Consider the following 27,639-nt stretch of genomic DNA (forward strand, 5'->3'; position numbering starts at 1 on the left):
CAGAAAATGAAAAAGAAAAAAGAAACTACTGATGAGTGAATGAGCAGCACTGACACCCTCTGAGAGATACTGGGGTGGTTCCTGCCACAGAGGAGTTGTGACTTCCTTTGTCCAGGGGTGGGATTCCTGAAGCAGGGTCAGGAGATTGCCCGGGTGCTCCTTCACCAGAAGGACCAAGACAGCCCCCAGGCTATTTCACAAGTCTCAGCAACTGTTATCATTTAGGATATGGCCAGAATTGCTGATGTTTTGGAACTGAAAACCAGCATAGAACAAGGTTTTATTCAAAGCAAGCAGCTCTGCTTCAATCCCCAAAGAGAGGCCTCTGATTTGAAAAGATTAAAGCCTTTACTCCACCTAAAATACTGTTTTGTGATCATAAATTAAGTTTTCCAATGGCTGACTGTTGGTTCATTTCCAGAAGATGTGCTATTTTGTCATCCTAACTGAAGACTGGAGACGGGGTCCAATGAGACACAAGTGCTGTAAAATGCTAATGGGACAGAATCCTTCTCTCTGGGTCAGAACAGGGATCTCTTACTTCCAAACAGTTCAGTGCATCACCATCCGCAGCAACATCATTTGATATTTTAAGAAGATTTCTAGTATTGAAGAGGACTTTTTGTTAAATAACTTTTACATTTTAAAAAAGAGAGAATTTTAATGTCACAAATGCTTGGGCTGTGCTTCAGATTCTGGGAGGAAATTTAAATGTTACCATTATGAAGTACTCCAAACTTCACTGAAGCTCAAAGCTCAAGCAAGACTAGCCAGCAGCCTCATCAATGGAATTTACTGAACTATTTAGTTTTTCAGCCAGCACCTTTATTAAAGCAACCAATGCAGACAACAAAAACCCCACTAAATGTCTGGCCAAAAACTTGATTTGATTCTTTTAAATCGCAGGTTCAGGTCATGTATGTACTACTCGGAAGGGAACTACACGAGCAGTATCAAAGGCCTCTTACCCATGTTCATTGATATGGTCTTGGCTCACATGCTTTGTAACATACTAAATTTCAAACCTTGGAGGGTCTTGTATCCTGCTAACTGCTCTAAGATAAGGTAGAAGGGACCAAATTAGGTAATTAAAATAAATGAGACTAAAAGCATATCCTGATGTCTTATTTTTTTAAGACTGTTTTCTGTATTTGCATGCATACAACAGTAGAGATTGGAGTCCCGCTGCTGTGCTGTGGAGAGGGACCGTATGTTCATGACTGAGACAATTTCCCAGCTGCAGCCATTTAGATAGGTACAAAGTTCAGAGAGAAAGTTGTTATCCAAACATGTCTTGGGTCCCCTCATCTTACTGACCTTCTGAACAAAATATCAGTACCTTCAGCACAACTGCTTCCTGCATCAAAATCAGAAGCAAGTCCCACCATGGCTTGCCACTGTTGGAAGATGCTTTGTGCCCTGCACATACTGTGGCAGAGGCCAGATCACAACTGCCAGTGCAGCACTGAGCACTTGTGAACCAGTACTGCACAGGCTGGTTCTCCCTGCGTGCATCATGCTGACCATACATTTCTTTTCTTCTGCTGTGACTGTTACTGTCATTCACAAGCCTGTTGTAGTACTTCTGTCATAGTACTTCTACAGAGAGTTGAGGTGGTAGCTAAACTTCACACAACACTTAGTTCAGCCTTGCAGACAAGCAAAGGTATTTTTGCTCATGGCTGATGCAGGTAGTAGCTCACAACTACCACTATCTTGCTTTCACACCTTGTCTGAAAAGACGATGTAAATCTGCCTTGCACTTACCATCATAGAATGAATTAGGTTGGAAAGAACCTTAAAGATCATCCAGTTCCAATCCCCTGCCCACCACCAACTCAGGCTGCCCAGGGCCCCATCCAACCTGGCCTTGAGCACCTCCAAGAGTGAGGCACCACAGCTTTTCTTGACAGCTGTGCTAGGGACTCACTGCCCTCTTGAATAACAAATTTATTCCTGACAGCTAAATTAAATTTCCCCACTTTTTGTTTAAAATCATTCCTCTTTGTCCTGTCACTATCAGACAGTGTAAAGAGTTGGCCTCCCTCCTATCTATAAGCTTCCTTCAAGTACTGGAAGACCATAATGAGATCTCCTCAGAGCTTTCTTTCTTGCAAGCTAAACAAGCTCAACTCCCTCAGCCTTTCTTCACAGAAGAGGCATTCTAGTCCTTATCTTGGTGGCCCTCCTATGGACTCACTCCAGCAGTTCCATGTCTTTCTTTTGTTGGAGGCCCCACACCTGGATTTAGATCAGTAAAAGCTGCTGAAGGGAGAGGAAGAACAATACCACAAAAATAAGCTTATATTTCCTGTATATTAGCATAATTTTGAATAAAGTTTATTAAAATGCATCCTTTACATACTTGACCTCTCACTTTCCTATTGCATCTCTCAAGTAGGATTGACTTTCCCTCCAGAGCAGCCCTGCAGGAGTAGAAAACAAAGTGAAATTTCTCTGGCCTTCCGGGAAGCACAGCCAACCAATTGCAGTGATAAGTATCACTTAAATTTTATGGCAAGTTCATAACCACACCTTAGTGCTCACTGTAAGCCAAACATTGTCATTAATACTTAACATAATCTGGAGCTGGGTAGAAAATCCCCCTTGCTATCCCACCTGCCTCTCCCTTTGTCCTTCCTCCGCTGTACAGCTGAGCCACTTAACACTTGCTCATACTATCGACAAGGAAGAAGGCAAGCTACAAAACTGCAGACTTTCTGTTCAGGTTTGGGGTAAGGAACCCCCCTCTACTAAACGAGTGAGAGCTGTGATAACATTAATGATTTTGCCATGAGGATCAGTCTTTCTATTTAGGCTTCATAAATTTTGCCTCTTAATACCCACTCTTAAATACAGAATGGACAATCATATCAAATAGATTAACCAATGTTTTTTTTAACCAACATATGAACCAAGAGCTTCAGCCAAAATACATTTTAGGCTTTTGTTTACAGTTTCTTGAAAATCTTAAGTTGGTGTCCTTTCTCTGCTGTATTGTCCTGTTCAGCCTCAGCTTTCTCATTCCTGATCTTCATAAATGTCATCAATATAATTCTCTGAAGTCCTATTTCTGTCAGTTCTGAAATCACCTCTTGACAGTATTTAGCAGTTTCCTCTTCCCATGAACTTCATATAGTGAGTTCCCTTCAGTTTTATCTGCTTTATAGAATCCTTAGAGTTGGAAGGAACCCTTAGAACTCATCTAGTCCAACTCCACTACAGTGAACAGGGACATCCACAGCTACACTAGGGTGCTCAGAGCCTGGTCCAGCCTGATCTTGAATGTCCCAAGCAATGGTGCATCCACCACATGTCTGGGCAACATGTCCCAGTGCCTCACCACCCTCACTGTAAGAGACTTTTTCCTCATATCCAACCTAAATCTCCCCTCTTTTAGTTTGAAACTATTTCCCCTTGTTCTACCACCACAGATTCTGCTAAGAAGTCTGTCCCCTTCTTTCCTGTCGCTCCCCTTTAGATACTAAAAAGCCGCTGTCAGGTCTCTCTGGAGCCTTCTGTTCTGCAGGCTGAACAGCCCCAACTCATTCAGTCTGTCCTTGTAGGAGATGTGTTCCATCCCTTGGATCATTTTTGCTGTCCACCTCTGGACACACTCCAGGGGGTCCATGTTTCTGTACTGAGGACTCCACATTTGCAGAGGTGCAGACTTCTGGCATCTCCAGTTTGTTGACATCACATGTTTGGGATTTCAGGTGACACTGTCACACCAGCAGAGAGTTGTCACCAAGTTCACAGTCAATATTTTACTTATCTGTACTTTTCAAAACACTTACTATCAATGCATATTAAAAATAAAATATTTCTGTTTAGAAAACTTCAATTTTAAACAGTAATTGAAGAGTTTCTTCTCCAGGACAGGGCATACCAAGTGTCAGTTCTTCAGTCCTTTAATGAACTGATGTTGTCTGGGTAGATCTTTGCACTTCCATGTAGCCTCACTGAAGTAAATATGCTTCTCTCCATTCAGAGTTGGTCAGGGGATCCGAGCCTTGCCTTGTTGTACAGTTCAACAGAAATATTATTACCAGTACCTTGCTTTGCAAGCAAAGCAGCAGTCCTACTGCTGCCACAAACCCTGCCAAATAAATTGCTAATTGCATTCAAAAATTATGTGCAACTTCAAGTTTCTGTCAAACAGAAACGTCAATTCCTATTTTGCGCCATGTGTTTAGGATCCCCCACTATGCTATTCAGCCAGGACCCAGCAGCATGACAGCATTTCCACTGCTCACTCATTCTTCTGGGCTGAGGTTGGGCAGGCAAGGGCTTCTCCCCAGAAATGTCAGCTCTTTCCGAACTTATTTTACAACAGATGTTTGCAATCAGCTTTTACCGGTAAGCATAAATGAGCAGTGATGTTTAAATTCTTAGCGTCCTCTAGATAACATCTCATGTAAACACGAGTAAATTGCGTATAAAAAAATGACTTTAAATATGTTTAAAGCAACCAAATCTATTTCAGCATTCCTCTGAAAATGAGAGTATAAGTTCCCGAATGTACGCAGTGCAAGGGGCCCCAAGTTTGCATCCCACTGGATTAACCAAACAAGTTCCTGCTAAGAGCACTGCCAAATGCTGGAGATGACAGGATGTGGAGCACGTATGTCATCCTCCATAAACAAAGAACTGCCAGAGTAACTATTCATGCTGCTTTTGCACAACGTATTTTGTTTCTAAAATGTGAGCAATCACTCTTCACTCTCTGAAGCAAACATAAGATTAGGAGTTCTGCCATTCTCAGCCATAGCACAATATACTGAAGAGGATATTTCAGAATGGGGAGTCATGGGGTTGTGGTGGCTAGGAAAGACAAAGCAGGAAATTTCCTTGAGAAAAACACAGGCTAGTAGCTGTAAGCATAAGCAGCATTGACATCTGCTGCATCACTCAAAATCTAACAAGCACTTTTTAGGAAATCAGCCTTAACTCTGCATCCTACAAAGAATAACTTTTTTTCCTAAATGAGCTTCACAACTTTGTGCTAAGTACACTATCCAAGCTCTTGCTTACTATGGGAGAAACCTAACCCCTCCCCACGTGAAATGTGTTTTCCGTATTTTTGTCATAAGCAGAGAGAGCTCAGGGGCTAATTACTAGCCAGAGTTCAAAGTAGTGTCTTCTCTGTTAGTTCACAACCTTATTTGCTCTACTTCTTTGTTCTCACCCTTTCACCCCTATTTGCTTAGGGGGTGCAAAAAAATAAAAATAAAAATAAAAATATAGAAATAAAAATCAGGAAGCTCAACATTATGGCTTTTTTTAAGGAACTCTGCAAAGGTGCAAACATGTAAGAGAGGAAGAAACTGGGCCTAAAAGAACTCTCCTGCAACAGATGTTCTCATTGGTCAGAATATCACACTTTGGTTCTTACAAAATTAAGATATACAGGGAACTGGCAAAGTGATTTTTTCACTATAGTCAAGGAACTAAAAACTCAAGGAAAAAAGATACCACATCAGATTTTTGAGAAATGTTCAGCCTTAATAAATAAAATAAAATAAAATAAAAATAAATTAGTAGCTTTTTATCATGATTTGTAGTACGTGTTTGGCTAACCCTTCAAAACATCTTCCTGTCAGCTGAAGGATAAGATCTGACTGCACTCATGTGGGTCTCCTCCTGAGTGATACAACTCTTCAGCAAAACAAGACAAGAGAACAAACACTTCTGTTGATTCTTTTAAGAAAGAAAACAACCAAAGAATACTTCTACAAACAAAGAGGTAATCTGAGAAGGAACAGTCAGCACTTAAAATCTCAGGAAGCTGAAATGTAGGTAAAAAGATGAATTTAAGATTCCTTTATGGACTACATTTCAGTCCACCTCAAAGTAATAATGATGTTATCAAATCTTTTGTTTCATAGACATCTTTTTCTGGTCATGAACGCACACACTCCTTTAATTAGAATACAGCTGTTCGGAGAAAGAAAGCTGGTTAAGTGAAATGTTGAATATGTCACATGATAAAGTAAGTGTTTACTGTCTTCTTTTGTTTTCTCAAACAGGGGATGGATCTATCCTCCCATAAAATAGGATGGACAGGTCTGTTATTTCAATGCAGATGCACAGTTTCCGTAAGAAGAAAAAGAACAACAAATGACTTCAATTTGATGTGGACTAAATATCTGAACCATATTCTGCCTTTAAACTATTCAACAGGTCTGTTTTTCAAAACCAGTAATTCCTTTTTTTTTAAAGTTGGAGGAGTCACTAAACTCAGTTCATTATTTCTATAGTCGCCCTGGACGTTAGAGCAAAGGAAGCAGGGGGACAGACCTAAATGCAGGCAGGGAAGTGTGTCTGTTTTACTTGCAGCAGTGCTACTCATCCTTGCTTTTTCTTTTTTTTTCCAGTTGGTTTTCTGTGACAAAAATATTAAATTTCTGTTGTACAAAAAAATCCTTCTATTTTTCAAATCACACAGATGTCCATAGATGGGCCTCTCCAGGACTGTGATCTACATACATTGTACTGGTTGCAATAGCCAACTCCCGTGAGACATATTTGTGGAAATGGAATCTAAACACATTCTGCCAGAAGCCCAAAATGTGGAAAGTTACATTATCTGGCCCGAACTAAAACACAGATCCTGGATTAGTGTAGCAAAAGAACAGCAGCAAGATCCTCTCTTATCACAGATGGCTGGTAAACTGCAATTACAGTCAGTCCCAGATGATTTCAAAGCCTGATATTTCAAAAATATCAGGTATGTCCATTAGATCATATCTTCATATAACTTTAACTGCTTTTTCTAGTGAAAGCTAACTGCTTTCTCAAGGTGACCAAATGTGCAGGTTCTCAAGTACTCACTTGTTACCATGCTGCTCTTTTGCTGTGCTCTCCTGATGTAGGTGCAAAAGCCTGCATCTAGTGGCACTGACAAAGAAGTGGTGCTAGGCCCACTGGTGTGAGTCTCAGCATACTGAGAAGAGGAAAAAAAACCACAAAATTCCTGCATTTCTTCTAACAGATGCTTAAGCTCCCAAGGTAGACAAAAAAGAATACTGAGTCAAGGCCCCATTAATCATTTCCAGTGAACTGCACTTTAAAGTTCTGCCCTGAACAAGCACGTAAGTGCTTAGAAAAATCCTGTGTGCTGCAAGGCTGGGTGATATTTATTCTGTGCTTCATGCACAGAATGATGCTAAAGAAAGGCCCAGCAGAAACAAAAGTAAGACATGCTGTGCTCTCAGCTAGACGTTAAGGTAATACTCGCCCGATCTGTGAACTCACATTAGTGAAATGACAAAAGGAAGGACAAGCTATCAGCGATTAAAATAAATATAAGTAAATATCTGGCAGGCTTAAAGAGTGCTAGTAACATGCATGTGAATACAGAACACATAGCTGCATAAACTGATATTTATTAAGAGTAAGTAGCCTTGGGTCTGCCAGAAGCTGTTGTTCAACAGGCACCGGGCACTGAGTTGAAATGGAGGCTACAGAGAGTAAAAAGGTAAGGACGCCTGGGGCATGTCAAGTCAAGGATCTCTGCAAGGGGGGTGAAGACTTTTTGATACCCCTGGAAGGCACTTCAGGAATAATGTCAAAGTTCTGGAATAGTCAGACACATGAGACAGAACAAAGAAAAAGTAAAAACAAAGGCTAGAGAGATGGCCCAGTTCCCACCTACTCAGGGGTACAGGATGCAGAGACAAGTAAGATCCCAAAGAAGAGGAGTTGAACATCCCACAATGAGGTGGGAATCTCCCCAGCTTAAGTCAGGAAGGGATCAGTGTTGGGGACATTATTTGAGAAACTGTCAGGAGAGACAGGGTGATCCAGAAGTCTCTTGACTTTTCTTGTCAAGAAGTCTTAATGCAAATGGATTGCTTGGGGGGGTCAGAACGATCACTGTGTTTCAGGAACCCACCAGAATAGAAACTGATAAGCTGTAGGGCAGGTATGGATGAGAAGGAGGTACATTTTCTAGTCCACTGCAGCCTCTAGATCCACATTAAAATTCCTTTCCAGGGAGGGGGCTGATGACTCTCAGGTGCCTCTTTAGTAATTCAAGGGGCCAGTGAGAATGATGAAAGGGTACACCTCATTCAGCCATTGTTAACAGATGTGGGAACTTGTTTTCTAGGTTTATAGGCTTATATGGCCACACATGTGACCATAAAATTTCTGTATTCAGTTCTGATTTAAGAGCCTGTCTTAGTTTCAGCAGGGATGGAATTAATTTCAATGTCTGCTATGATTCAGTGCTTTGGTTCTAGGAGAAAAACAATGTTGATAACACATGAGTGTTTATAGTTTCTGCTAAACAGTGTTGTACAGACATGGCCTTTTGCAGCAAAGGCCTGAAGAAGCTGGGAGCTGAGAGGGAACAGAATTAGAACAGCTGATATAAACTTGCCAAAGAGGTATTCTGCACCATATGGAAGGGGGAGGGAATACATCTCTCTCTCTTCCACTGCTCAATTGGTTAGCTGGGAATCAGTTGTTGGGTGATGTGATAAGCAATTGCTTTCACATTTCTTGTTCTATACAATCACATATATATGTGGTCGTAACCATCATCCTTTTCCTTTTCTCTATCTTATTAAATAGTTTTATCTCAGTCCATGAATTCTACTAATTTTTTTTCCTCAGTTCTCTCTGCCATCCCTCTGGGAAGGGGAAAATGAGCAAATGACAGCATGGTTCTCTGCCACTTGCTGGGCTAAATCGCAACAGAGCATAAGTATTTTGTTTATTTTTTAAGAAGTGTAAGACAAATAGTGCCAAAAGATAAGAGGGTTATTAACTTGCAGAGAAAAAGCATTAGCCCAAGAGGGCTTAATTACTCGCTTGTTGGAGGTGGTGAAGCTATCACAAGAGATCGCTGTAATACATGTCAGGGGACATCAGACAGGATTTTCAGAGGAAGGAATAGGTGATCAGTTGGCAGACAAAGAAGCTAGAGAAGCAGCATTTTTGCCAGAAGTATCTGAGATCCTCCCCTCACTCCCAGTGGCCTGGACATACTGAATGAAATGTGTTTCCCATTGGAGGAGTTAGAGATTATCAAATACTGGGGCAGAAGAGAGAAATAACTGGTTCAGCATAGATGGCAAACACGGCTACCCAAGGCATTGACCCTGACTGTTTTGAAGAAACTTCATGAGGGAAGCCACTGTGGTTTCAAAGGATTAGCAGATGACTTTATGAAAATCTTTGCTACCAGAGGGCTATTTGCCCTAGGAAAATGACCCAGTAGGCACGTGCTAAAGTAAATAATAAACAAACAAAACAAATAGCAAAGGAGATAGACCCTGGGCAATGCAATGCTTCCAGCCATGTCATGCCAGGTAGATTTTATCAAGATGCCAGAGACATCTTGGTAACACAACTTAAGTACCTCTTAATGATAGCGTACCAGCTTACAGGGAGACTAGAAGCATTTCCTGCAGCCTCAGCAGCATCCAACTCCATCATAAAAATATTCCTAGAATAAATCATTCCCAGATACGGTAATAGAGGCAGTGGACTCAGATAGAAGAACTCATTTCACTGGGAAGGTATTGCAGGAAATTGTGACTGCACTGTGGATACAATAGGACTTGCATAATTCCTGGTATCCACAAAGTTTGGGAAAGGTGAAATGAATAAATGGGGAAATAGACACATTTTTGAAAGCAGGTGAGGCAAATTCACTTACCTTGGGTCAGATTGCTGTCTTTGGCCCTCACCTAAATAAGGGCAAAACCTAGTGGAGACATAGGGTTGTCACTCTATGAGTTGCTGTTCAGAACGCCCTAGCCAAGTAGCCCCCAACCCAGAGGATAGAAGTAAATAAGTGATATTATCTGAGACAATATGTGGGCAAGATACTATCGAATCAATTAGTAAGGAGGCTCAGCTACTACAAGCCCTACTCTTGGACTTCACAAAGCGTGGTTAGCCAGAGAGGTTGCCAGTGCCTCAGCTCTTTGTTTAGCAGGGGGACAATTGGTGGATAATATAATGACCACTTGCATGGTGGATCTGTCAACCCACTCTCAAATGATAGAAAATTGTTCTGTTCACTGTGTTTGACATTAACATCACATATGGGATGGTCCATAGCGGGGAGAGTTATCCAACTGAGTTCATAAACATACAGATTAATAAACATAACTTATGTACCATGTTGTTTCCAGGTAGTGAGCTGCACTAAGCCCCAGTATAACCCAACTAATTCAGAATTATGATATGAGACAATGAATGTATCTTATACCTCAGCTTATGTAGCCTTGTCAGTGAGGTTGTTCATTTTTGTCAGTGAGGTGGGAGAGTTGCATACTATTTTCCTGCTAATGCCATGGGCAGCCCCTGCACTCTGGGGAGAGTTACTGTAGGCATATCTCCTTATTACAATGCCTATATCTCTAGAGGACAGCAATTTACATTTTGATGCAGACTGTGATCATGAGCGTGTGATCCAAGACTGCCAGCATGGCTTTACCAGGGGAAGGTCACACTTGACCAATCTGGTGGCCTTCTATGATGGAGTGATGGCATTGGTGGACAAGGGAAAGGCAACCAATGTCATTTACCTGGACTTGAGCAAGGCCTTTGACATGGTCCCCCACCACATCCTTATCTCCAAATTGGAGGGATGTGGATTTGATGGGTGGACGACCGGATGGATAAGCAATTGGTTGAAAGGCCACAGACAGAGGGTGATCATCAATGACTCTGTGTCCAGGTGGATGCCAGTAACAAATGGCATCTCCCAGGGGTCTGTGTTGGGACCGTGCTCTTTAACATCTTTATCAATTACATCGATGAGAGAATCAACCCTCAGCAAATTTGCTGGTAACACCAAGCTGAGTGGTGGTGTTGACACAGTGAAAGGAAGGGATGCCACTCAGAGAGACCTCAACAGGCTGGAAAGGTGGGCCTGGGTGAACCTGATGAGGTTCAACACAGCAAAGTGCAAGGTTTGCACTTGGGCCAGAGGAATCCCAGGTATCCATACAGACTGGAAGGAGCGGTGCTTGAGAGCAGCCCTGCAGAGAAGGACCTGGGGGTCTTGATGGATGAAAAGCTTAACATGAGCCAGCAGTGTGCTCTTGCAGCTCAGAAAGCAAATGGTATCCTGGGCTCCATCAGAAGAGGGTTGGCCAGCAGGGACAGGGAGGTGACTGTTCCCCTCTACTCTGCCCTAGTCAGGCCCCATCTGGAGTACTGCATCCAGGTTTGGGACCCCCAGTACAGGAAAGATGTGGAGCTGTTGGAGAGGGTCCAGAGGAGAGCCACAAAGATGATCAGAGGGCTGGAGCACCTCCCCTACAAAGACAGGCTGAGGGAGCTAGGTTTGTTCAGCCTGGAGAAAAGAAGGCTGTGGGGTGACCTCACTGCAGCCTTTCAGTACCTAAAGGGAGCCTGCAAACAGGAGGGGAATCAACTCCTTGAAAGGGTTGATAACTGCAGGACAAGGGGAAATGGTTTAAAGTTGAGGGAGGGGAGATTTAGGTTGGATGTCAGGGGGAAATTCTTTACAGAGAGAGTGTTGAGGTGCTGGAACAGGCTGCCTACAGAGGTTATGGATGCTCCTTCCCTGGAGGTGTTCAAGGGCAGATTGGATGGGGCCTTGGGCAGCCTGGTCTAGTATTAGAAGTGGAGGTTGGTGGCCCTGCATGTGGCAGGGGGGTTGGAGATTCATGATCCTTCAGGTCTCTCCCAACCGTGGCCATTCTGTGATTCTGTGATAATAACGTAGACCTACTGTCAAAGGAGGAGGCAGTAGCCTAGGTGTATCCCTATTGGGAGTCCCAGGACTAGCAGTCAACAACCATCAGTACCTTACTGTCTTGTAGCCTTGCAAAGACAATCAATTTTACATCTCAGGCTCTTGCAGTCCTTCATAAGGCGTTGGGGGAGATCTAACATTTGGCACTGCAAAATAAAGCAGCTATCAGTTATTTAAGATAAAATATGAGGGAATATGTTGCTTCAGTATTAGTGGCATTTCACTGTTGTTATAAGGGAAGACTGAGAATTTAGAATGTTTAATGGAAAGTCTTAAATGAGATGACATTCTTCAATTGCTGGGATTAGCCATGAGAGAACTTTCCTTTTCTTCCAAGGTTTCCTTTTTGATTGTAAGTATGGGCCTAGTGAAATGTATGATAAGTTTTTTATTCTCCTTTGTAGGAGAACTTTCTGGAGGACAGAATGTACGCTTTATGGCATGCATCTGCACCCAGAGCTACACAAGAAGAAATAACAAAGACTATGTTAGAAAAAGTTTGCAAGTACAATCAGATCATGAGAAAGAGGGGAATTGAGATAAAAGAGGTTTGTTAATTACACTAGCAATGTATGATATGCAGGGGAGTCACTTATTAGAGAAAATGTGTATGAAATGGACTGAGAAGTCTGTAACCTTGAAGTACTTCAGGCAGTAAGGAAGGAAGGAGGGACAATGCTGTCAAGTAGTAGGGATGAGAGGAGGCTGAACCTTTGATACTTTGAGAGAATCTGCAGGCACTTTTCCCTTGAATTATCTCTTCATTTGAATAAAAAAGCTCGACTCAGTCTTTTTTTGAGATAAAAATAATTGAGCAAGTCTATTTAAGCAAAATTTTTCCCAACATCCTCAATGCACAGCACCATCATATCAGTGTGTGGACTTGAACAGCAAGGAGATTCTGAGGCTCCATGGGCTTACACAGTTGGTTAAGTCTCTTCTCAGATCTCCTAACAGATGCCCAGTGTAACTTCTGCTGAATTTTCTATACAATCCACATGATGTCATGTCTCAATCAGAGCAGGCCCAATGATGACTTAAGTACGATCAGAGTGTCGGAGCACTTCTCCTACAAAGAGAGGCAAAAGGAGCAGGGCTTATTCAACCGGAGAAGACCCCAGGAGAACCTCACTGGAGTCTTCCAGTACTTATAAAAGATCTACAAGAAAGATGCAGAGGGCTGTTTCACAAGGGTATGTAGTGACATACACTACACAGACACAAGGAGGAATGGTATTAAACCAAAACAAGGCAGATTTAAGTTAGATGTTAGGAGGTCATTCTGTACTCAGATGGCAGTGAGGCACTGGCAAAGATGCCAGAGAAGCTGTGGGTGCCCCATCCCTGGAGGCACTCAAGGCCAGGTTGGATGGGACCCTGGGCAGCCTGAGCTGGTGGGTGGCAGCCCTGCCCATGGTAGGCCAGTCAAACTAGATGATCTTTTACATCCTTTCCAACAGAAAACATTCTATGATTTTGAAACATAACCATTTTTAGCAAATTGATTAGTGTTTTAGTCTTAGGACTTCAATTTCACTACACTGCTAATAGCAGTGACTGGCGAAAGTCAAGGAGTTTCCAAATCAGAGATGTTGGAGGACATGCTTTCCCCAGTAGTATCCACATTACAGGGCACAGAGTCAGCAAGGTCACAGGTCAGGAAATAAATCGGCATCTCTTCTCCTTTTGAGAGCTTCCTGTCCATTCCAGAGGCCACAGCTGCATTCCAGGCCAAGGGAGTCATTTCACAAGCAAATGATTTTCACTGTACCTCCACACATTGCATTTTTAGTCCACTAAAGCTTAAAAGGTCTTCCTACCCTGAAAAGATCATCATTCAGGAACAAGCACAGGGGCCACATTCCTCCCCACAAAGCTGCACAAGTCCTTCACCTATCTGGGGTCTCATTTTCAGTGAGGATATGGTTCATGGGCTTTACATAGTACTACAGATAGTTTTTGTCAGGTGTAGAAAAGCTGAGAATAACTGGCTGTCAAAAAAATGTATTTATTCTTGAACTAAAACAATTTGAGGTTTCCAGAGTTTTATCTAGTCTGATTCGTTCTAATCCAAAATTGCACTCTTTTAAAACGAACAATAAGAAATGCTACCCATTTTAATGGTAAAACTTGTTAGCTTTTGAAAGTTTTGACATGTACTTCTCATTAATAATTAAAAAATACCCTGAGAAAACACCGTATTTTGTATCCTGAAGATCAGCACACACATTTTGTGAATGGTTGTATTTAATTTTTCCTCTTCCAAATGAATAAGGAACGAAATTTTAAGAACACATAACGTAAACCTGATATAGTAATAAACTATCTTTAAGAGCTATATCTTCTTCCCCATTCATACATACTAAAGAGATTTCAAGCTTGGGCTGCACAACACTGTATCAGGTTCCCACTGCTGCTCACCACTTGTCCAGTGGAGTGGCAAGGCAATTTGTTCTGTGTCAGTATCAGCATTCATGAGGCTGAGCAGATAAAGGGGCCCCGGATTTGATTTATTCCCAGAGTAGCTGAAGATGAAATTCCAGTTGCATTATTTCCCTTCATGGAAACAGCTGTGAGTTATAGCCAGGTCTCTGCAAGAGACAAGTAGATATAGAAAAGATGAAAAAGGAAAACATCTCCAGAGACACAGTATCTCACAAGCTCCAGGACACTTAGCAGTCAGCTTGGCTCTGTATGACAGGGAACATATGGCTTTCATAGTCAAAAAAGTTGGAGAAGCATATCAGAGAGAGAACATTAAACCTGAAGCAACTTCATTTGATGAAGGGCAGAGGGCAATATCTTAACTGGAAAGAGCTAAAACAACCCCCAAAGTTCTGGAAACTGAAAAATACAGCTAAAGAAAAGGATGTTATTGCAATGAGCCACACACTTTTACTGCAGTGAGCCATACCCTCCCTTTCTAGATAAATTTTTCCAGTCTTTATTGTTCACAGAAAGAAAAACAAAGCAAAGTAAAAAAAAAAAACAAAACAAAAACCTCCATTTGGTTTCTGATTATGCATTTCCCTAGCATCACAGCACCCCTAGCATGTGTGTGGCATAACACAAGAACAAGATACGAACATAACTTCAGAGCTCCTGCTATACAAATACTGGAGCAAGGGCATTTTTTTCATCCAGGGATCCAGTCCTTCTTCCAAACATTCCACAGTGTTCAAAAGCTGTCAAGGTGGGGTTAAACCTTCTTTCTCCTTTTCACTCCACCCAAGGACCTACTAGAACTAAATCTTCCATTTAGTTAAGGGAAAGAAATGTCAGAGCTGCATCATGCAGGACCTTATGTTACAAATGTGTACCTTGGCCCTTCCCACGGGTATGGTTGTAGCAGATAGCCCCTTTCTCACGGGGTCACCAAAGTGGTCCAAGAGTGGGGCTGGGAAAAGAGGAGGATGGGACAGAAGCAGTTTACCTGCCTAAATGCAGGCCATTGTGCAGGTGGGGATGGGGGGAGAGGCAGTTCCAGAGTAATCTGTAACTTACCAGAGCATTTGACCAAGTAGAAAGGCCTACTGCCAGCATCACCCTAGCCTTTCAGTGCACATTTCCATAGCTTCTCAACATTCTGAATCTGGTAAGACAGGACCCAGCACATACACTGGTTGTTTGGAAGTAGTACATATAATAGATTCATAGAATGACTCGTGTTGGAAGGGACTTTATTGACAATCTAGTTACAACCTCCTGTTGTGGGAAGGGATACCTCCCACCAGCTCAGGCTGCCAAGGGCCCCATCCAACCTGGCCTTCAACACCTCCAGAGATGGGGCACCCACAGCTTCCCTAGGCAGCCTGTTCCAGCACCTCACCACTCTTTGAATAAAAAATTTCCTCCTAACATCAAACCTAAATCTCCCCTCCTTCAGTTTAAAACCATTTCCCCTTGTCCTACCACTATCAGACCATGTAAAAAGTCGATATCTCTCCTGTTTAGAAGCTACTTTCAAGTACTGGAAGGACATAATGAGGTCCTACCAGAGCCTTCTCTAGGATGAACAAGCCCAGCTTCCTCAGCCTTTTTTCATCAGAGAGGTGCTCCAGCTCTCTGAGCATCCTTTTGGCCCTCCTCTGGATCCACCTGAACAGCTGCACATCTTTTTTATGCTGGGTGCTCCAGTCCTGTACACAATACTCCAGATGGGACCACGTAACCGCTTTGCCTTTGAGAGCTACTAAATAACAGCTTGAATTCACCACCATTGTCCATATATAGCCTGCAAGCATACAAGTAGGAAGTCTTGCCTCCTGTCCACCATTAGAGAAAAGCAGTGTAAGTTGTACAGGACTTCCAATTCAGACAAAAGCATCAATCCTAACAAAACCCACCACTGTAATGCTACTCCATATGCAGAGTTTGAGCACATTAACAATCTGCTCTTCAGTGTGTTGTGCTCAAAGGACAGAGCAAAAGGACCTTTGCAAAGCAAGCAGCACTGCAAAAGAAAATACCAATAATTTAAACTCAGAATCAGAAAGGGCCAAAACGCAGTGACTCAGCATCCTAACAAAACTATAGTCTGACTTAGAAATTTACAGAAGATTTCAAACTCATTAGATAAAATCTGCCAAAGTCCTCATCCACTATTAGCATTGTTGGAGATAGAAGCTGGGATGTAGGCCCTGACTTCATCCAGTTTAGATCCATGTAACTTCATTATGTTTTTGCAGATTTTTTTGAAAAATATGGCTTTAAGAGGAAGAAAAAGAAGCTCCATATAAAGCCATAAGCAACAAAGTTTTTGTTCCTTTTTTATTAGTGCCAGTGTTACATTTGGAATAGAAAATAGCAACTTTCTCTGTCAGTATTATTTTCTGAAAAAACCCTTTTCATTTTAACATGAACATTTTACATCTGGAGATGATAAAAATAAAGTTACACAAACATGTCATTGCCCAGTTGCAGGAAATTTCCATCAGAGAACTCAGGAGCCTTCTCTAATCTCTGGAACTAATTGATTTAAAAATAAAAAGAGGAATGCAAGAAAAAAAAATGCATTCTAGATTAGAAGAGAAAATGTAGCTGCCTTTGGCAATGTACATCTGGTCACTCCCCTTTTCAATCTGTATTTAGAGAAAAAAAAAATCTCCATTTTTTCTTAATCTGCTTGTCTTTACACTCCAGCTGGTACTTACTGTCAAAAGATAGATATTAAAGTCATCATAAGAGAAAGCAAATTGACCAACAAATATAAAAGCGAAAATTAATACATGTTTTTCATACCACTTGTAGAAGCATCTCTTTTCTCTGCTCGCCATGCGACATGTCTGAGGACATGCACATCTGCCAGAACCACAGACTTTGGGCCAATGCTTGTATATAAATGTATATAAATGTATAGATAGATGCAGGTATCAAGTGCTAGAGAAGATTTCTGGAACATTCACTTCACTCCTTTATTTTGTGGGCAGGTCCAAACTTGGTTTTAAATAGAACTCAGTACTACCTAAGGATGATATTTTTCTCGTCATAGATCCAAACCACAGTGATTTTTGTAATCACAAAATAGTTCATTGCCTTGAATATTTCTGAACTTTTCCAGAGTGTGGTCATACTCCAGACTGCAAATAAAAGGTAATGCTAAAGACCTACTGCAGTTCAATCCCAGACTTGCTGAGAAACAAATAAGAAATTGTTGTTGGAAATCCAGTTCTGAAAATTCCTGTCCAAAAACTCCAGTTGTCATGTTATCTTCTTAAGCTATTAATGCACACTGAAAACATCTGCAGTGAAAAGGCAGTGGTGAGGTGGTGGTGAGACTAATGTATTATACCTTGCCCACAAAAACTGTGAATTACGATAGGTTCACTAAATTTCTGCAAGAATTTGTCTGTTGGAGTGCCAAGCTGCACTGCACAGTATAGAATTAATCACTTGAGGAGTGAGTCCCAACAAGATTACAGTACAGTTGCATGGTTTCCTATCATGGATTCAATCAACACAGTGAGAACTCCCACAGAAGGTGTAACAAGGCTGGAACTGGCAAAATGGGGAATGTTACACCTGCATGCCCTAGTGAAAGAATAAACACTGACATGCCTCCTCCTCCACTCTTCCCACACGAAGGTATGTCACTAAGTACATATGGACCCTGACAGCAGGAGTAGGAGTGAGTGCTGCAAGTCTTGCTGAGACTGAGAACTGATCTGTAACCTCGTAATAGAAAACACAATTATGACAAGAAGAAAATGAAGACTGACTGATGAACCAGATGAAACCTGTCTAAACACAGGGCTTGCAGTCTGTAAATTCTGGCTTTTATATTAGATCTCAGGAAACGTTAAGGCATTTTAAGGGTAGGAGGTCAAAAATCTATAGCAATTAAAGCCTACAAAGACTTTATTCTACATTCTATCTGTAGTAAGTGAGTGTATGTTCCTCCTCCATGGCAAGAACATAGTAAAATACACTGGCTAAAATAAAGATGATGATAACACTGAAACATTTTGCTTATTAAGGTATGCTGGTAAGGCAGAGCTCCAGCAAAGACCTCATCTGACAAGCGGTTATTTGTGAAACTGAAATTGTGGTGCTTTTTTGCAATAACTTTCTAGAGTTGAAAGTAAGACAGGGCCAATCAAGGAAATACCATTTAATGACTGCACCATTACAAGTTCTGCAATTTCTTCCAGTAGAAAGGGCTGAATGGGTCTGATTTTTAAGTAGTGACCCCCTAATACAAAACATTCGTTACAATTATCAATTATTGGCTCTGTTCCTTGGGTATTTCCATGACTAACCATGTATATTCAAACAATTACTGATTAAAAAATAATTATTTCAAATGGTCTAAATAATCCTAATGAAGACCATAAGGACTGATTAAGAGAAGTCCTGCAAAGGTGAACACAGAAGAATGCAACTCAGCAGCAGAAAACTGAGTTTCTTTACAGAATTTATGTTGAAAAAAGACAGCACAGAGAAACTGAAAACAATAGCTAGCACATCCCCAACTGGTGGAGAAGCACTGACATTTATGGGAATATAGATCTATTTAGTAACATTAATTATAAATCCCTTAGGATTCCTGATTCCATTACAGATTTTCTGGAAATTGATTTTGCCTGGTCTCTCAAGGAGAAAATTCAATAATCAAGTCCCTCAGGCAGATAAAATATTATTTGTCAGCCTCCCAGCTTAGAAGTGAATGGCCATGTGCCTTTCAAACAGTTTCTTTACCTGATAGGTGCACTTCTATCACTAATGGATGAAGAGCAGCCAACTAAGACATTCACAGTAACTACAAAGCATAGGCAAATTTCATTAATATAAGCAGTGTGTTGCTGTAGTTGTGCTTTTCTGCTTTAAATTCCCAAAATGTGACCAGATCCAACTGAGAAAAAGAATAGAGTCATAAATCCCAGGAATGTCACAGCAAGAGACAGGATGAATGCTTAATTTTCACAAGGAAAACTGCAGGTTGCTACTCTGAAGTTGTGACACTTCCCCCAGTAATAGGTCAGTTTTGAGGATTATCGATGTGAAAGGCACGGTCAGCAGAACACAGCACATGAGAACTTCTGAGAGATGTCTAAAATAAGATTTCTTTGAAGAATGTCACAGGGTAGTTCCGACCCCAAACAACACAGTTGGTTTAAGACATTCACAGGTGAAAACTTACGAATTAACCTCAGCTGACTTACTCAAATAGTTATAAATATTGTAAATGCTCAAATACATGTGATACTGCTAAGACACACATAACAAATGCACATAGCCTCACTATTTGCGGGGACGCACTGCAGGATTCAGATAACTGATGGGCCTGCACCACTGCAAGCCACTGCAGCCACCATGCACTCCTCTGTAGGTTTCTCAGCCCAGTGGTGCCCCAACTCAATCCCCATCGCCACAACACACGTGGGCAGCTATTACAAAAGTATCATGGCACAGCAGCCAGCTGAGCTCAGCTAATATCAAATTTTACATCTGTACATAGACAGAGATACGGGCCCGAGCTGAATTCTCTGACAATTAAGTACTCACAGGACTTTTCTCCAGCCAGCATTAGTTCTGAGGTCTCACTAGCTTTTAGGAGATCACTAAGGGCTTGCCCATCAGATTGATGCTGAGCTCCTTGTGTGGTCTTCTGCTGGATGCTTGGTTAAAAAATATGGCCAGCATTAACTGTTAAAGAACATGCCTTGTGAAGCTGTTTTGGCTCACAAATGCTGCAGAACATACAGAAGAACACTTCCTGATGTTTTAAAATGTTCTAAGTTTTCAATATTGTAAAATTTGAAGAGCTAAAGATCAGACTTTTAAAAGTTTTTCAATGAGTTTACATTTATATGGTGTTAAAGCAAAACAGCTTTCAAACAGTGAAGCTTCGCTAAGGATTTTAAATGAATACATGGAATCTCTAGCTTGAGGCAGATGCTCCATTTCCCTCACCACAGCTGTGAGAAGCTACAACAATGTGCAAGCTCTGGTGGAAGCTGGAAAGATATCCCTTGGGCATGAATCTGAAGGGTTACAAAAATAAATATCACATTGCACAAAAGAGCTGAAAACCCAAAGTTAACCTAGCTTTTTTAAGCTGTTAAGCCCTCCACTGCAACTGCCTTCTGCTCTGCTGGGTGTTGTGGGCATGACTAGAAGACAGCTGTGTGAAGATGGCTGCTGGACCCCAGCCTTCTCTTCTCATTCCTTATGGCACCTCAGTTGCTCCATCTGTGCACTGGAACACCTAGTATTTTTCATTGCAATGTTTTGCCATCTACAAAAGCAAAAATAAGGTGCACTTTTCTCTCAGCACATGGAGGTGTCATAACTACCACTGGTGGTGTATTTTCATTCAAATCTAAATGGAAATTATTTCTTGAAACTGAGGATCAAGATGAAAGGCAGTAAATCAATCAGTGGTACATTTACTTTGTGCTTGCTTACAAAACTAAAGCTGTTGTTTGCCAGTCTGACAGTTTACAAATGATTGGCCAAGGAACTCTGCAAGTAGTTTCTGCAATCAGTGAAGCAGTAAATAACAGTAAATAACAGCGACACTGTAAATTAAAGCAAGGCTGTTCTGTTAAGAGACTGCTTTTTAGAAAAGAAAAAAAAAAAAAGATTGTGGCTCACAGCATGTACCCTTTCATGTCCCTGTTGCTTTCCCTACTTACTGGAGGGGAAAAAAGTGAAGTTTTCTTTGTTTGGGCCCCTATGTCAAGCTTTGAACAAGCTGAAATCATATCTGCATTACCACAGTTCAGGACAGCAGAATTTTAGCGCTCGTGAATGATAGCAGAATTGGATCTGTGAAAGGAGTGAAAGCCTGGAATGTTTCAAAACAGCAGAATTTGTGTCCATTTTTTCAGACCCTTACTTACCTCCTTAAAATGTTTGGAGATGAATGGGTTTTAAAGAGATTTCCTTAAGATGAAAGGAAAATACCCAGGTTTGAGAGTGGGTGGTACACATCTATAATAACTATGCAGGAGCAAATGTCAACGCCCCTGTAGTTTGAAACCCAGAGTTAAAAGTCCATGAAACAGACAAATTGATTGAGGTGTGAACCTAAAAGCTGCTCTATGCCCACAAGTACCTCAAAGTTAGGATAAAATGAGAAGTCTTTTTATATCCAGTCCAGTAAACAAACTTTGGGTGCAGTGTGCCATTAAGTCAAAGTGGTTAATTCTCCTGAATCATTGCAAGGTTCAGATCATTACCTTTGAAGAAGGTAATCTTTGTGATTTTTCCTACTGAACTAACATCAAGAATATAAGGTCTACCTAAAAGCAGAAAATATGATACTGCATACAAAATGACATATTACAAAAAATAGGGAAAATAATCTGTTTCTATTAGTAAAAAGTCCATAATTTCTACATAAAATATATATATATAAATATATTTTTTTAAAAGTATATAAAAGGAAATTGAAGCATCATGCAGTGAAGTAACTCATTAGCAGTAAAAAAGACAATGACATCATCAAGAAGCAAGAGAATGCATTTTGAAGAGAATTCTGACTAATTGGTACCTAGTGGGACTGAACCCCAAGGTATTCTTCAAAGTATAAATTACAGTGAGGAATCTAAAAGCATAGCAAAAGGTTTTGAAATGCCTAGATCATGGGAGCGTTGTTCAGGCCTTCCAGGTAAAATATTAGTTGGTTTTAGATGAGCTCTGCAAAGTGGATATTTGAGCTCTTTTCTAATCCTGGGACCAGAGTCCTCTTACAAAGCAGACACATCACTTTTGTTATTGAATATTTTACAGCCCACAAAAGCTGGAACAGAATGGAGGCAAGAATTAGAAAAGAGTCTAGCAAAAGCTGAAAAAGTACGTGGTAATTCACTCATGAACTGTCAAAGCAGAGGAATGGCCCTGGGAGTACCTTAACATTTTACTGCTTTTACTGAAGGCAATGGTATACAATGGTGCTTATGGATGAGTTTCTGGAGAATGAAGAGATAACTAACAATTAAAATAAGGAGGCATTCTGTGCATGAGATTGGCTTTGTTAAACATGGAGATATGATTGTATGGAGAAAAAAATAAAGAAAGGTATCAAGGCAAGCCTGTAGGTTCCACTTGGGATTGAGAGAAAGCAGACAGCACTGCCAAAGAGCATTAAAACTGGGGGATATGGTTAAATGTAATGCATTGGAGAGAAAAACTAGAGAAGAAGGGAGGTAAAAAATACAGGAATGGGGTTACAAGGGTGTAAGAAGACATTCACGTATACCAGAATGGCCAAAGACAAAGATAAAATGATTACAATGACTATGAAGGAATCATGTATGATGTCTGAGGTCTGCTAAGTACTATGGTACTCCATGGACAAAAAGAAAAGAATGCAAGGGACAAAAGAGGAGGAAGTCAAAGCCCTCCCTAGACTAGCAAGATGAAAAATGGGAAAGAAGGTAGATGTTACTTTTCTGGGATCAAACTTGATCCAGAGGAGCCTGAGAAGGCTGTTATATTTACTACCCTCACTTCATCAACCAAGAATCAACAGGCATGCCAAAAAACATTGCGTTACAACGGATAGAATTGGTGACCAATCCAATTTTAATTGATCAAGCAATTGAATGGGAAGAACAGGCAGTTTTTCTGAAGTACAATTCAGGGCTTAGAGGGGAGTTCTCAGCAAAGAGTGAGCATGTACTTTCTTGTTCACCATCACCAGGTGCCAAAGTTAACAACCAGAACAGGTAAAACACCCACTCATTTCTGCAAGCAACAAAAGTTTACATGAGGGAAAGACTAATACAGTCAAGAATAATGTCAAGAACCTGGAGAGTCCACTAAGTACCTGAACAATTCAGGTCATTTTTTCCTACATTCCATTCCTTGTGCATTGAAGTGGAAAAGAAATCATTAGAAAGAAGGATAAATCCTGGATTTAGAACAGGAGAAAAGATGTTAAGTGCTGGAAATGGAGTCCCTAGAATGATGGTGAGTTAAGAGTTTCTTAAGGAACTCATCCTTACTATTCTGTTAGCATACAGCTAAACCAGAAACTGGGCCATCCTAAGCTAATTATTTCACAGTAAGAAAACTCATCTCTATTCTGTACCATGGAACCTTTTATGAAAGATTTATGTCATGAAAAGAAGGGGCACTTTCTGGTTGTTTTGTTTGTTTGTTTGTTTGTTTGTTTTGTGAGAGAGGAATCAGTTGTTCTGAATAATATATTAATTTACTCTGATTTGTGAAATACGAGAGGAGTAAATCTCTGTATGTAGATATGATTGTCCTAAACAAAGAAAATATATCTTTAGTTTGCATAAAATATTTCAAAAAGTAAGACTACAGAGAGATAACAAGTAACCTGATTTGACAAATAAAGGAAAAGAAATGCAAGAAATAACTTGCCCCAGTGCAACTGCTGACTAAAGAGAGGTGGAAGAACTCCAGACTCTATCTAAGATCAGTATTCCAGTCCCCCGAGCTCCCCTGCACTTTAATAACACTTAACCTTTGCTCCTGTAAAATGGCAAGAAGGAAACATTCAGTAGGCAAAGCCTATGAATAGGTTGGACAGTGGGCCACTTTTGATCTCTGGAAGCAAGGCTTGCTTCTCATTGTGGAAATGAGATGATTGTATATTCCAGATTCCTCTGCCTCATTTCTGAGAACTTACATAAAACTATGTAGATTACCCAGGGAAAGAGCTTCTGTAGCTATTGTCCTACTGATGCACTAGAATGTCCAAGGGGAATGATCCAAAAATAATCCTGTTGTTCGAGTCAACTCAGATAGTAACTCCATGAAGGACAGCCAAGGTGCAAACATGAAAAGATCCCTCTTTGACAGCTATAGAATCACAGAATCATAGAATCACTAAAGTTGGAAAAGACTGCTAAAATCATGCAGTCTGACCATTTCCTCAGTACAACATTTAAACCTTTCTTGAACACCTCCAGTTATGGTGACTCCCTGCCTCCCTGGACAGCCCATTCCAGCACCTGACCACTCTTTCAGACAAGTAGTATTTCGTAATGTCTAGCCTGAATCTCCCCTGGTGCAACTCCCCTGAGGACATTCCCTCTAGCTCTACTGCTAGTTACATGGGAGAAAAGGCCAACTCCCACCTCACCACAACCTCCCTTCAGGAAGTTGAAGAGAGTATAAGGTCATCCCTGAGCCTCTTCTTCTCCAGACTGAACAATCCCAGCTCCCTCAGCTGCTCCTCATTAGTCTTGTGCTCCAGACCCCTCACCAGTTTCGTTGCCCTTCTCTGGACACGCTCCAGGGCTTCAATGTCTTTCTTGTAGTGAGGGGCCCAAAACTGACCAATACCCCCAAGTCCACTTCTACAGTCTTCCAGACAGACACTGTGCTCCAAGCCTGTAGCACTGCCTGGGGTTGTTGTGGCCACAGTGCAGGACCAAGCACTTGTTCTTGCTGAACTTCATCCCAGAAGTCCAGCGATGGAATAATTGAAACTGATCCATATGCCTTCTCATTTTAATTTTTACCGTATTTCATGCAAATCAGAATGGTGGTCATTTTGTGTGTGTGTGTGTATGTGTGTGTGTGTGTGTTCCTCTTGTTTTCACATGATTTGCTGTTCTTGACATGCCTGCATGCATCTCTGGGAAGAACTGATGCACTGTTATCACAAGTTTGCCATCATCTCGCTGAAAGAGGTTCACTAGCAATAAAACTCCTTGCCTGCCACTGGAACTTCAGTCCTCAGGAGTGAAACTTTCTGCAACTTCCACTTGCATAGCAGAGTGAGAAATGCCTTGAGTTTGGGCTCTCCAAACTCAAAAGTTGTCAGGAGTCTCCAAATACCTCAAATGCATCTCCTAAACAATTCATCAGTCTGCACAGAAAAGCAACTGAATGATTTAGCTTCAGCTAAGTTTCAGTCTCAGTTTTGCCATCCTGAAGAACCTGCCAGGTTGCTCAGAATGGAGTCAAACACTCATCTTATCTGAAACTTTCTCAAATGTGGTAAACAACCCAACTTACCTATGACAGGATAGAAAGGGAGCTGATCCTGACCTGGTAAGGCAGTGAATACTGCTTCAATTTGTTCCACTGCCAGGCACAGGTTGGGGAAGCAGGGGACTGGATCTGTAAAAGTCAGTGTGACATGCACTGGGAGACCCAGCCAATCTGCTCTCTGTAAGGTACTGGTTGTCTCAGCACATTAAACTTTTATGTTCCTTTTTCTTTTCCTTCTCACTAGTACCCCATGTCTTTATGATACTTACTCCATTATTGATTGTCATTGTTCCTTTGTTAGCTTTTTGGTCATATAAAGGGGAAAAGTAACTATTTTCCTCTTGCAGTGTATTTGGACCCATGTTGCCATCTTCAGGAATGCTTTAAAACACTTTTCTTGAAATGGCATTCCTCAACAAGATACTCTCTAGATGCATAGACTGGGCCAGCTGATGCACACTACTGATGAAGATGGTTTGGAGGCCATGCAACTGAGCAGACACCTGAATTGGACTCAGAATGGCCATTTTGTATTGTTGGCTAATATTTGGGAAAAAAAATCACCCTCTGTTCAGCAAAGGCACAAAAATGCAACAGTACTTTTACCAACAATAATCTCCCAAGAGGATTTCTCTCTCATTTCTTAGACTTTTAGAGTCCATCAAGCAGTTGTATGTGAAAGGAGGCAAAAGTAGACCTCTAGAGCCCAGCACTCCCACACAGCAGGGGACATGGGCCATCAGTGCTCAGATGTACTGCTGTGCCATGACTGAAGTGTTTGCACAGGACCTCCTCACCTCCCTTCAACCCACTGCTTCGCACCACATGCACAGCCTGATGCAACTACTGTGATGGAGGTAGTTGAGCTGAGCCCTGCATGCCTTGTGTCACCATGGCTATCTCAGAGGACTTTAGGGGCCAGGCTTTCGGCTACACCAGCAAGCAATTGTGAGGTCACCATCTTCCTTTGAGTCTAGGAAAAGAAACAGAGCTCTTTTGGCAGAGCGTCAATGGCCAGGTAACAATGCTTGAGCTAAAGCCTGAGGCAAACATTTTAAGCTTTTTAGTTTCTCTCCTGCTCCTGCCATCTTTACCATCTTCTTCCACCCTGTGTATCATACTATATTTCCGAAGATACTTTCTGCTCAACTTCCCAAAGGGGACATTTCTCCTCAGCGTGTTCTCCACAATGGGTGTGCATCCTTGCCAGCTCTCTGCACTCAGCTGGCCACATGTGCCTCACTCTGCTTCCACCCTTCCCTGTATTTCATCCCAAATTGCATTTTTTTTCAACTGTCTCCCTTCCATGGTGCTTCTCCTCATGCCTCTAGTTAGCTTCATCATCTCCCCTCACAAACTGACTGCATCAGCCATGTTAGAGGGGGTGGATCCCCTTCTTCAGTCTTCTTCCTCAACAATTTGCAAGGACTTACCCAGAACGTCACAGTTTCCCACCTATTTTGGTGTCCCAGCTACTTGCAGATCAGATAAAATATTGTATGGAGGAACCACCTCTGCTTTGTGCTTTTCCCTCAGCTAAGGTTCAAGTTTTTTTTTTTCTTCTTACAATGCTAGCCAGAAGCAGACCTGAAGCACCACCATTTCAGCACATTTTTTCCATTCTCTGTGGATAAGGAGAGGAATATTTTCCTCCTAGTGCTGCTCTAGATTTAGATTCCCACATTCAGTAAAGTTTCTCTAATCTGGGCCATCTATTACTGAAAGTCTTGACTACCTGAGTCTCTCATTTCAGCTCCAGTGTTTATTATGACTGTGCCCAAGAAGACTACAAGTTCCTCCTGTTTTGATTAGCTTTCTTAGGAGCCACCTTGCCCCAAGGAGAGATGGCTGCTATCAGAAACAGGGGGCATGAATGAAAACCTGAGGTGCATGCATGCAGAGACCACATGGATAAAACGAGAAGGAAGCAATAGGATCAGCACAGTAAGAGGAAATCTCGCTTTAAACCTTGGAGACCAGTAGGATTAGGAAGAACACAAGGTCAGACAGGCGGAACAAATTTGATGGGGAGATGCAGATCAAGAGGATATGGATAGCAGAAGTGAGAAGATAAGAAAAGGGAAAAAATCATTGAGAAAATGATCATACCAAGTGACCATATTAGCAGATTTGTAGAGGATGCAGATGGGAGATGAAATGATAAAATCCAAGGAAATGGTCCAAATGAGAATAAAGATTTGGTCCAAGGATTATGAGAATTAACATAGTTCTTTCACAGCAAGCCAATATGGTTTCACCAGATTAAATGAATCCTGCAGAATTTGACCATCAAGCTCAACGAACAGATGTTAGATTTTAAAACAAGCCTACTATTGTTTCTAGACCTTGTGGCAGGCAGTGCAAATAAACAGAGGCACAGAACAGTCAAACAACCTGCACCTGGATGCACGACTTATAGTCATGATACTCAGAGGAGCATATCCCCATTCAAACCACAGAATCCTAACAGTCCA

The 27,639-nt window shown here is 41.4% G+C and overlaps 1 long non-coding RNA gene across 1 annotated transcript in view; it reads right to left on the reverse strand.

Annotated features, from left to right (window-relative positions):
- Nucleotides 1-27,639, reverse strand: part of LOC122164705 — a 35,228-nt gene that overhangs the window by 7,103 nt on the left and 486 nt on the right. The window lies entirely within an intron of this gene.

The sequence above is a fragment of the Centrocercus urophasianus genome, unplaced genomic scaffold (assembly GCF_019232065.1).
Source record: "Centrocercus urophasianus isolate 14NV4802_14NV808 unplaced genomic scaffold, USGS_Curo_1.0 seq_27, whole genome shotgun sequence".
NCBI lineage: Eukaryota > Metazoa > Chordata > Aves > Galliformes > Phasianidae > Centrocercus > Centrocercus urophasianus.